At 40.7% G+C, this 12,209-nt stretch overlaps 1 long non-coding RNA gene across 3 annotated transcripts in view; it reads right to left on the bottom strand.

The window, feature by feature from the left end:
* Nucleotides 1–3,336: 3,336 nt before the first annotated feature.
* LOC133267295 (uncharacterized) overlaps nt 3,337–12,209 on the bottom strand; it is a 72,744-nt gene continuing 63,871 nt past the window's right edge. For all 3 annotated transcript variants that reach the window (XR_009742700.1, XR_009742699.1, XR_009742701.1), the window contains exon 2: nt 3,337–4,277. This is a non-coding gene — a long non-coding RNA (uncharacterized LOC133267295). The remainder of the gene's footprint in view (nt 4,278–12,209) is intronic.

The following is a 12,209-nucleotide window of genomic DNA, read 5'->3' as shown; positions in this document are numbered from 1 at the left end:
GTAACCAGATGAGCCAAATGGCACTCAGAACAGCCTTTTACTAAAATTATCATTGAGATTCTCTGGGACGGGAGATCAGGAAGGTCTGGGGAGCGTGAGGCAGATCAGCTGAACAATCCCCCTCGCAAACACACTTGTGCAGCTCATTCAGCATCTAATGTAAAAAGCGGGGAGAAGGAAACAAAAACTCTCTTCCCGATGTTATTCACAACACTTGTTGGCCTTTACTGCAATGCTGCCTACTAGGGTTGCAATGGCCTGTTCCATGAGTTAAGTAACTGAATATATTCCAGCTCTGCACTGCTGTCTTCTTTCATTTAAACCAGGGAGCACATGGAATAAAAAAACCTGTCTTATGTGACAATTTCAGAGACCCAGTCTCCAAATTCATCCTCTTCTACCACAAAGTCCAGAGCATTTAGCTAGGCACTTTCAGCTAATCTTGAAGAGCAGATAATGATCAGTCATGCCCAGGCAGGCCAAAGTATTGAAGCCAAAGTATAATTTCTGTGGGATTACAACACCACAAACCACCATCATCAGAGACTATACTATGGTGATGCAAGCAAACATCTGTAACTCCTGCTGCTCCAGGCGAAATACTGAAATGGGATTAGCAACCTGCCATTTAGAGACTGCTCAGATACTGAAACAACAGGTTTTGTTCCCTTTCCTGTACCCCTTTTGTTTGAGGTAATAGGTAACCCCAGGTATTTTGTACTGCCATTAAAAAAAAACATAAAATTCCCAATTAAACTTCTGAAGTAGCTGGTTTCAGGAGCATCCCATGATTTCCACCCAAGTCACCTTTGGCATTTACCCAGAGATCTCAATGACTTCCCTTTCCCACCAACTCTGCATATAGATGCTTAGATATATCACATAAGCAGCAGACACCTCTTTGCATCGCTCTTTTGTTTGCCCCAGCATGAGGGCTATTTAATGCATCACTTTTGATAGAGCCACCATTTGCTGTGCTCAGACAACCCTTGCGTTGCTGGGTTGTTATGAGACAAGGGAACAGAACCTCCCGAGCTACCTTGCATAGACTTTGTCTGCAGCCTCTTATTCATCCCCTCCTAATGAATCACAGCCTTTTCTGTCTCTTTTCATAATAACCAAATAAGGGTTTCAGGGATTGGCCCATTCACTACATTCTGTGTTTTAATACAGGCAAGAATGGAATACAAAATACTGCCAAAAGTTTAGCAGCAGGGGCAACCTTTTTGCTATTTTCATGTCTACGGTTCCCGATTCAACAATGATGACTTGCTGTTCTGCACAACCACAAGGCCAGGAATTCATAAACAATAACAATAATAACAACTGTCCAACAAGGCTTCATCCCAGCCAGGCATAAGAGCAGGACTGACATGGAGCAGAAAAATGCTGCTTTGCTCCTTTACAAAGCTTGCAATATAAACTTTGCACTGTCAGTTTAGAACTTTGGCATCTGTGTCTGCAAATGGGGAGGAACCCATTTTCAGATACTTGTGAAATATAAACTTCATCTGTTGCCAAGCTCAGAGATAGATTTGCTCCTTTTTATTTTTAAAAGTTTCCTGAATATGTGAAGAAACCCACAAAGCCATTTTAGAGACGTGTAGCTATGAAAAATGTACACGCTTCTGTTTTTTTAAAAAGCATTCTCAATCATTGTAATTATTCCTCGAGAATGCTTTTTATAACAGAACCATGGCTATTTTTCACAGCTACAAACCCCTAAAACAGCTCTAGAGCTTTCTGTGAAACTTAACAAAAAATTGCCTTTCAGCTAAGAACAGTAAAAATAGATCAAAAACCAATTAGCTGGCCCACATGGCAGAAGACAGGTGTGCTTTGGATGTGGTATTTATACAGAACCAGGATAAGCATTTTTTCACTTTTACACAGATTCCTGAAGACTATAAATATCACAAACCTCTTCTTGCCAATGCCCATCATATCAGTTTAAAACACTGGCCACTCGAAGAATAACCTTAGGATGCAGCTTGAAGCATTTCATCTTGCCTCCTACCAAGTTATAAAACTGAATTAACATTAGAAGCAGCAGACTGATGGGTGAATTATGGTAATAGTGAGCCTTCAAAAGCGAAAACAAGTAAACCCCTTTGGAAAATGCAGCCAGAGAGAAGGCTGCAAACACTGAAACCAATTACGACTGCTTTAGTGTTACACCTGTTTAGATGAATGCCAAATCCAGCACAGAATTATTTACATTATGTTATTAACAAAGGGACATATGAGTAATGGGAAAATAGAAGTGGTTTATGCAAAACAGGCTCTACTGAAACCAGCTAAAAACTTCAGATATTTGTAGTGAAAAGCACAGGCTGTGGTCAGACCTGCTGCTCCAGCTGCCCCCAAGTCAGGCAAAGAGACTCCAGCTCCCCAAGCCCCCTGTAGCTGCTGGTCACTGCCCCCAAGCTGCCTAACTTATGCCAGAGTAAATACTCATGTAATTATCCCTTATGCAATTCAGTCAACGATCTTCCCTCTTTTCAATACTTGTAATAGGGGTTAGTTTTAAAACCATATTGCTCAAGCAGAAACAGATTTAGGGACCGATTATAGAACAAACTGTGCCAGGAGATCTGAAGAGGGATAACCCTTTGGAGGCACGTGGCAGGTGCCAAGCAAATGGGAAGAGGCTGAGAGCATCAGCTTCTTCCCTGGGCCACAGTCTTACTGAAAAAGGAGAAGTCAGGATATTCCTCTTGGAGCTTACAAACCCTTTCCTCCACCCTTCCAATTTTTGAGCATATAAGTACCTACATACAAGATGGTTTCCCATTGTATAAGACACTTTAGATATTATACAGGCAAGAAAAGAATGTAAGTGTAAGGCTGGGAGCTGGAAGTGACTGAAGGAGCCTGACAAAGCTGCCCAGAGCAGGTATACCCACAGAGGCCAGGTAGCAGCTCACTCTCCATGACATTTCTTTTTGAATACCCTGCCATTCTCTCACCTTTAAAATCTTGTCCAGTTCCTGATGGTTTGGGCAGGTGGCCACTGAAGAAAATTAACAGATCACCTGCAGAAGCAGGTTTTCAAAACCAAGCCACCCTCCCCACTAATCTTATTCTCTCATTTAAAAATGCCAGGCCATCATAGGCAGATGGCTGTGGTCAGGCTTCCCCAACACTGGCTTTAAGCTGAAATCCCTTTTCTCTCCATTCAGCCTTCTACAATGCATCTACTTTCACTAGTTCAGAAATGGTTTCTTAAGCCAGCAGAAAAATCAAGCTGTCTCCTTCACTTCCAGCAAGCACATTCGATGGCTTTGACCATGTGATAACTATTGTCCAGTCATGTCACAGCCTGGATACACATAATTCACTTTGATCATTTGTTTAACTCAGCAACATGACAGAAAAAGATGGAAAATATTCTTTTATACCACCACAACTACACCTTATAAATGGGCTTATTCTGTACAAAGATGGTACTTTAAGAGCAGTGAGTTTTCACAATTCAAATTTCACTACAACAGCAAAATGAAGTGGCTCCCTTCCATTCCCACACCTAACGCAAGCACTATACAAATAAGAAAACAGAGGTTTTGTGATGAAGTGGAGAGACTGCTGCACCCCAGTGAAGCTCTGGGGAAACTCACAACAGAAACAAACACTGGATAACAAGCAGCACAGCACAGAACAAAAAAAGGCAGAATGTTATGTTCAATGTACATCTTGGAGGACTTTGCCAGATCCTCACTGTCTCCTGAAGAAGCACTCATTCCAAGAGTGGTTGAATACCGCAAAGTGACCATGGGCTCCAACAGAAGTCTGTGAATCTGTTCCCAAGAAGCTCCCAACTGTGCTTCAAAACCCAAGATGACTGCCATTTAAGGTTCTCCAGGGCTAAAAGAGCTTACACATAAGATTTTCCTCTAGCAACCAAGAAAACCAGGACCCAGAAGAGTTCCAGCTGATTTTTCCAAGCAGTGAGTGACTGGTTTTCTCAAATACAGCTGCTTTCTTCATTAGAAGACTAAAAATAGTTCTGCTTCTAGCAGGCTGACTTCCTTTTAAGCATTCTGTCATATCCATGTGTGTATTTCATTCAGGGTTTCTGCATGTCTATGCCACTGTGATTCTATTTCAGCCTTTAAGTACATTCAAGAAATTTTTCATTTCCCTCTCCCATATTCACTCCAGATGTCCTGAACTGTCCAAAGCTGTTTCATGTTAGGAGAATTTGCAGGGATATTCTGGCATTCACACTGCTCCCATCTGCTTCAGTATTTTCAGGAAAGATCAACTTTCTTCCCCAACTGTTAACGAATATGAACAACGAGTTTATGGTTTTAAAACACCCATGATTAAGAGTAGAAGTTTTGCTTGTACCTTGTACAATAAGAATAATTAAATACTACCATATCAGGCTTTCACTTTTTCCTCTTGAAGAGATGCTGGAGTGAAAAAATCAAGGAATTAAAGGATATCGTAGGTCTCAGAGCACGTACTGCAACAGCAATAAACACTTCATAATGCTGTGCCAGAATATGAGAACCTTGTTTTGAAAAGACATACTGAACATGAGATGGTGGACAGTGGGTGCAGTCGCTGCAGTGGTCCTTCCAGTACCAGCCATCATGTTTTCCAGATCAGTGGAAACTGGATATTCTCATGTGGTGGGTGTGAAAATCAAGGCACAAGAGGGGACACAGGAAGTGAGGAACTAGGGGAGGGGCCACATGAACCTATTAAGAAGCAAGATATTCTAGATATCCCAATTTAGATCTAAAGGAAAAGTCTGTGTCATATTACATCCTGAGTGAAAATGCCCAGTGTCAGACAAACACTGTATTAAAAATTTGACTGACACATTCACGAGAGCTAAGCAGTATCAGAGAAATGAATTTTCTTCTACCCCAGGAAAGCTTCAAACTAGAGACATCATGCCCAGCCTCTTCGGCGTATTGCCACTGAGCTCAGTGGAAATTTTCTTCAGGCTTTGGTAACCATTCCTGCCCCCAGAGAAATTCTTGGGTAGCCCATTGATATAAAAGGATACAAACCCCTTCAATGTAAATAATGAAGGGGTTTATACCTGTTCACTTCAGGGAACAGGTAAAAAGATGCTTCACTGAGAAGATCAGCAAAAAGGCCATTTGGGATCAGCTCCATGGTGTATGAAGAACCAAAGTTCTGAATCTTTGTAGCAGGGTTGAATTTCCCTACTTTGAGCAAGGGCAGGTCAATTTCAACCCATCTCTTGAACCCTTCAGCATGATTCTCTGCATCACTTGACAACTCCAAAGGGTATACTTTGTAATGATGGGAACACCAGTGGAAACAAACAAATAGTTTAACTCTTAAAATTATAACCTGAGGCATACTTACTTTATTTCCAGTTTTGGTCATAAATATGACATGTTTCATAAATATGACATTTTGGTCATAAGTATGACATGTTTCACTGAATCTGTCCAGGATGAAGCTGGGAAGACATAGAGGTGCTAGTACTCCGGATATTTCTGGACAAAAAGTATTTGCATGAGCAATTTTGAAACTTTGGTAGCATTTCTGCCTATCCTTAATCTTCTTGCAAGTGTATGTGTGTTATCTAATGAATTTAAACAAGTACAACCTTTCTAATACAAATAAGCTGCTTGCAAAATTCTTATGCCAGGGAAGAGAATGAAAAGAGAACTCCAATTCTTATTTATTTATTTATTTATTAATCTTGAGTTTCTATGCTGTGAAGTGCTAAATGTGTCTGAGAATGCAAAGCTATCCACAAACCCTTCTAATCCTATTTACTTCTTGAAGAGTTGAGGTTGGTAGTAATCTCAGTCTCAAGTCAAAAGTTGTTCTTAGCATAGTAACACTTTGAACTTTTTGAAAAGAAAAGAAAAGAAAAAAGAAAAGAAAAGAAAAGAAAAGAAAAGAAAAGAAAAGAAAAGAAAAGAAAAGAAAAGAAAAGAAAAGAAAAAGAAGGGAAATATACTACTATCCAGATAGCATTATTTAAAATAAAATAGGAGAAATGGCATCTACCTCCTCCCTCAAATGTACACTAGATAGATCCCTACAGGGTGGGTAGCCTTGGCCATTTTCCATGATGCCAAAACATGTAGATTTCAGTTCTTCCTTCTTCATAAATAGGAAATAATAACTGAAAAGAAGGCCAATGCAAGCAGAAAGCAAATTAATCCAGAGATGTTTTGCATCTGCACATCTATGGTAACCCCAACCAAGAACAAAATTTGGCTCACTCTATCTTTTCCTTCTAAATGTCTCATTCTGGCCATACAACTGTTCTATTTTCTGGTTAAACATTATATGGAGTGTGTTAATCTCTGCTTGAGCTAATTTAGCTATACTAAATGCAAATGCTTCCTGTACTTATGAATACAATCTGTTCATAGTGAATAGTTTGGAAGATTTGGATGAGTTAAAACAGCAACAGTATCCATGTGGGACCAATCTTCCCTGGACAACTTTTATGCTTTGATTCATAAATTCTTTCCATAGGAAATATCTGTTGAAAGTCTCCAACACATCCAGAAATGCACAACTCAGTTTCTTGAGTTATTATAAATTCTTAATACTTATTGCTTCTCCCTTTATTTCTTACTTTTATATAAAGCATTGGCTCCTGTGTTCATGAGACTCCTTTATGCTTATATTCCATTATTACAGAATGCGTGTTTTTAGTAACTGCAATAACATGTCATTAGTAGGACCATGTGAATCTATTAAAGAAGCAACTTACAACTCCTAATTTCTAATACCTAATTTCTGCGTTTAATTGGGTGTGTTAAGGCACCTCTTCATCTGCTGTTACTGTTCTGCATGTTTGACTTACTCTGTGGAATGAAGACTCAGTTGCTTGATTATGAAACAAACCATTATCTGATTAGCATATCTGATCAGCATTATCTGATTTAGAGAACAGAATTTCAGGAAATCTTGAAGGAACACTCAGCCTTAGGAAATGTGAGGGTGACGGTGGTGGGACTGCAGTGGTAAACCTGCAAGAGAACTTCTGAGACCCATGGCATTCATGATGCAGAAAAAATGGAGAAGAGCAAAGGGGGCAGGTATGGCTACCGAGAGGTCAGACATGCCCAGTTTGTCCGACGCTGGAAGCTGAAGGATTTTTTTCCACTTCAACAGTGGACTGGCTCACACAGTGACCGTGCTCAGCTGCCTGGAATGGAGAGTTTAAGCGTACCTGGGTGGTTTTCTGCTCATCTCTGGCAACTTGTCATGGATTTCTGCCAGAGGAGTTCAGCTCTTTCAACCAGATTTTGCAAAGACTCCCCACATAGCCCCTGTCCATCCAGCCACTGATGCAGCAGTGTGAGGTATTGCCTATGACGTGAGGAGGAGCTTTTTTGCAACTGAATCTAGTTTTACCAAACTTACTTATCGAGGAGTCCAAGTCTTTCCTGAATTAAAATTTACATAAACTTTACGAGAACTGTAGGCAACTGACAGCAAATTGCAGCTCATCAAGAAGAAAGAAGAAAAAACTAGCACTTATAGTCCTTGTGGGTCCAGAAATAAAGTTTTAAAGTTGTGATGGCACCTTATTAAAACCTCTTGTCAGCCAAAGAAAAGAGCAACAGTTTAAGGCCTTTCCACAAAGCATCTGTCCTCTGAAGTTTGCATTTGACAAACTCCAATTTATTCAGTATTTCTTCCTTTTTATTTTCTGCCTTCTTCAGATGATATCTAATCCTCATGACTCCACTGCTCAATACTTAGGTAGGTTCAAGGGTACAAGTTAATGCCCAGTGCATGTTACAGCTCTCATCCGTAAGCATCATTTCTCTCATGCTTTATACAATTCTTAACTGGCCATTCCTCTCCAGGTTAGACCAATAATTGCAAATACCATCACATTTTTCACCTCCCAAACCAAGACAAGACTGTAGCTCTTTCTTCCTTTGAGCAGGAATGCTGCAGCAGCAGAATTCTTTGAGTAAGCATTCAGTGGGTTTCTTTTAAAAACCAAATTAGTCATATGCAGAGTATGTCTAGAGTGGAAAAAAGCCAAAGACAGAAGTCCTTTTTCAGTTCTAGCTATGCCAGTTGAAGATGATCTTTCCATCTGCCTCTCACCCTTGCCAGAGGTTACAGCAAGCTGACCTGCTAGTGAGTGAGTGTTCAAACAAAATGAGTGAAGTTGACTTAAGATCCTTTTTAGTCTATTTAGTCATTGTTCACTCAGTTTATCCTGACTTGAACAGGGTTATGAGACTTTAGCAGGTCTATGAGTGGTCCCCATGATGCTGAGCCACAGGTCAGAAGGTACTGTAATTTCTAGCGTGGGTAATAAAGTCTCCAGGTAGGAGAGGGATATTAGTAGTAACATTTTCAGCTGGCAGGGTAATATGCAAGACAAAACATGTTTCCACAGATACGGACTGACATAAATATTCTCCATCATCAGTATAGCTTCTTCCTGTCCCTCATCAGATTGCCCAAGCAGTATAAACAACTTTGTACAGTATCATCACATTTGCAGGCCGTGGTCCTCATCTGGGATGTCAATCGCCCTAATACCTGCTGGAGGGACAACGCAGCAGGACAATAAGCAACCCAGGAGGTTCCTGGAGAGCATGAATGACAACTTCCTTTTCCAAGTGACAGAAAAGCCAATGAGGAGAGATGATCTGCCAGACCTCATTCTCACCAACAAAGAGGGGCTCACTGGGGATGTGCAGATCAAAGTCAGCTTTGGCAGAAGACACCAGGAGATGGTGGAGTTCAGAGCCCTAAGGGCAGGGAAGAAAATGAAAAGCAAGCTCACAACACTGGACTTCAGGAGAGCAGACTTAGACTACTTCAAAGATCTGTCCAGAAGAGTCCCACAGGATAAGGCTCTAGAGGGAAAGAAGGCCCAAGACAGCTGAATAATATTCAAGGATTATCTCCTCCAGGCTCACGAGTGGTCCATCGCAGTGATTTCCAGAACTGCTGGGAGGCTTGTGTGGATGAATAGCTCCTAGCCAGACACAAAAAGTAAGCATACAGAGGGTGGAGGCAAGGATGAGTAACCTGGAGTGAATACAGAGACATTTTCTGAGCATCTAGGGACAAAGTTAGGAAAGCCAAAGCCCACATGCAACTGAATCTGGTAAGGGATATCAATGACAAGAAGGGTTTCTGTAAGTGCATAGGTGACAAAAGAAAGGCTAGGGAAAATTTAAATCTGTTGTTCAAACAAGACTGGGGACCTGGCTGAAGTGCTGAATGCCTTCTTTGCCTCACTGCAAGACTGGCCTTCAGGAATTCCAGGTCCTATAGGCCAGGGGGTAAAGGCTGGAACAAGGAAGATATACCCTTGGAGGAAGAGGATCAGGTCAGAGAACACTTAAGCAAACTGGACATACATGGGCCATGATATGATGCACATGAGTACAGAGGGAATGGCAGATGTCATTGCAAGGCCACTTTCAATAATCGTCTTTGATTCATCATGGTGACTGGGAGAAGTGCCTAATGACTAAGGGAAAACCAATATCACTTTTGTCTTCAAGAACTTCAAGAACAAGGATGCAGGTAACTACTTGACCCTGGGTAGGTGATGGAACAGCTAATCCTGAAAATCATTTCCAAGCACACGGAAGGACAAGAAAATCATCAGGAGTAGTCAGCATGACTTTACCAAGGGGCATATTTAGAAGGCTCAACTTTAATTTCTTCTTGATGATAAATAAGTAAAAAAACAAAAACAGAAAACAAAACCAGAAAACCCTTTGTAAGAAATGGTTTCTATGCATTTTTTCTCAAACTCTCAGTAGCTACTAAGTAGTTTAGCACAATACTAGTAGCTTTGATTTCAGAGGTGAAGGAAACTGTTAAGAAATGTCGAAGTTTACCTTCCACTAAGCTTGCCAGTTTGTAAACATGAGAGAAAACACGCACACATTTCACCAAGCCGTGGTACTTGCTGATGAGTCCAAGCAAAAAGCAGGTATGACAAGTGTTCTCATTTAAGCTGTAGTCATTACCTCATGCTTCATCCCTTCTGTTGATAGCAACCTTGTCACGCAGCCAGACAAACAAGAACCAGCATAAACTAAATCGATCATTCTCGTTCTTATTGTACACAAATGAACATAATAAACCCCATCAGTTCCCACAGAGATACACTTTAAAAGAGTTAAGTTGCAGCTACAAAAAAGAGACATAAAACAAAAATAGGATAACAGCATCTAAAGCTGTTCTGTTGAGATGTCTGCAGCTGTAAATGGGTTAGTTTGGCTTTTTGAGTTACAGTTTGCAGACACATCTATACAAGATTACAGTTATGAGTTACTGCTGTGTATGTTTAATGGATTTTCCTGCTCTCTGGTACTGCAAGCTCCTAGTCTGGAGTTATGCTTCTTGCCAGATCTGATCAGCTAATACTATGTTTTACAATATTTACTTGTTACCTACTAAATTTTGGATTCTCAGACCAAGGAATGAAAGAGTCAGTGTGACATGTTTGATTTGATTATGTGAAAACTGTCTCTATTTTCATCTGTTTGCGCTATAGATACATTTGCTTTGTGAAAGTCAAGAGACTTACGCTTCTCCTGCATCTCAGATAAATATTTTAATATCCACGTTTAGATGCAATTTAAAGTATAGCTGTGCTAATTTTACATTTTATTGCCTTCTTGGTAGCCCTTACACAGCTTCTATTAGCCTATAGCCATTCCAGGGCCCTATCTTACAGCCCTCGTTCATGCAAATAACTTAGCAAGTGCTAATAGATATGAACTTTTCCTCACCCAGTGGCGACCTTAAATAATAATGGTATTATGACAAAAAACACCTTTGAATAATACCTGGTTTTAATTCTCTGCCACTCTTACTGAATATATGGCTAATGCCCCATAGGATCTATAAGAAGTTTGGTGGAAAGCACCTTTCATTTTCATCAAATTGAACTTTCAATGACACCAGGAATTTGAATTAGTAAGGTATATTTGCGATGGCTCTGTTTAGTCACCTCTAAGAAACAGTTCTTGAAATGCCATCGCTAACCTGAACTGAAATTGGGACACTATAATGATGAACTTAACATCAGACATAGACATCTCCAGGGTAAGTTCCCCATAAAGAGTTCACAAGGTCACACTTAATTTGAGAAAGATGATTTGTATGGCATCATAAATTGAAATAATACCTGTGTCATCAAAAAACATCAGCCCACTTACACCACCTCTCTGTAAGAATGGTGTTACCAGAGAAAACTGAGGAAGTCTGATTTGAATTTTATGAGACATATAAAATCTATAAGGACAATAAAGAGAGCTTTTGTGTGGTGCAAAAGAATGCTGGAAAAAATTAAGGTAAAGGATGGAATTTCTGATGGGAGTAAAGCAGCTTTTAGCATGACCAGCAGATGAGCAGCACAGTGATAGTTTGATGTGGTTTTACTGGCAGTAACCAAAGACAGGCAAATACTAGTGCTGTGAAAATTTTCTCCATCTTAGTAACTTGGTTCCTCTTTGTACTGCTTGTCTCTCAAAAGCACGTATTAAAGTACCGCAAAATGCAACACATGACACCGATCAGCTTCAAACATCTGTTGTGTAGCACATGGAAAAGCACAGTACAGAATTTCTAAGGAAAGCCACCTTGTAAATAGGCAGGAAAGCTTTACCGATTCTCTTCTGTGGGCAATTAAATTCAAATAAAAATCACAATTTTTAAAAATCAGAAAAAGTATATATGCAAGACAGAAGCTTCTACCCCAACCCTGTGCCTTCGTAACACAGGAGTATTTACATTCAACAGCAAACAGCTGCCTTTTCCATTGCTCTATCAATCACCCAACAGGGCCTGACGAGAGTACTTCAGTGACAGCTTCACTGAGCCCGGGAGCACTTCCCAGCTCTTGGGTCCAGCTGTCCATGCTAATGCTGCTGTCAGCACATGAAGACCAAATGTGGTTGTGCACCACCTTTTCCCAGCTAGCCTCGCTCCCCAGTTCCCATGGGAAGAACATTCAGGACTGTAGTTGGGAGGGCTGGGATAATGGGTGCTAGGAGCCCAGCTAAACTGCGGCTGCCACGGCTGGCAGCACACTGCAGCTCTACTACAGTGTTTCACCAGTCAGAGAGTCAAGTTACCGCATGATTCTGATGTGTGGGGGCAAAGCAAACCCAGGGTATGTTGTAAGGTGGCTAAGACTTGAAAGGTGATCAGCCCTGTCACTGCTACAAATTGAAACCATGATGTAAGTGGAGGAG

Source organism: Pezoporus flaviventris, unplaced genomic scaffold, assembly GCF_033815535.1.
Source record: "Pezoporus flaviventris isolate CSIRO_AGI_PZ_B2104156 unplaced genomic scaffold, CSIRO_AGI_Pfla_v1 ptg000007l, whole genome shotgun sequence".
Classification (NCBI taxonomy): Eukaryota; Metazoa; Chordata; class Aves; order Psittaciformes; family Psittacidae; genus Pezoporus; species Pezoporus flaviventris.
Note: the sequence above shows the minus strand (reverse complement) of the source record. Positions and strands in the feature narration are given on the sequence as shown.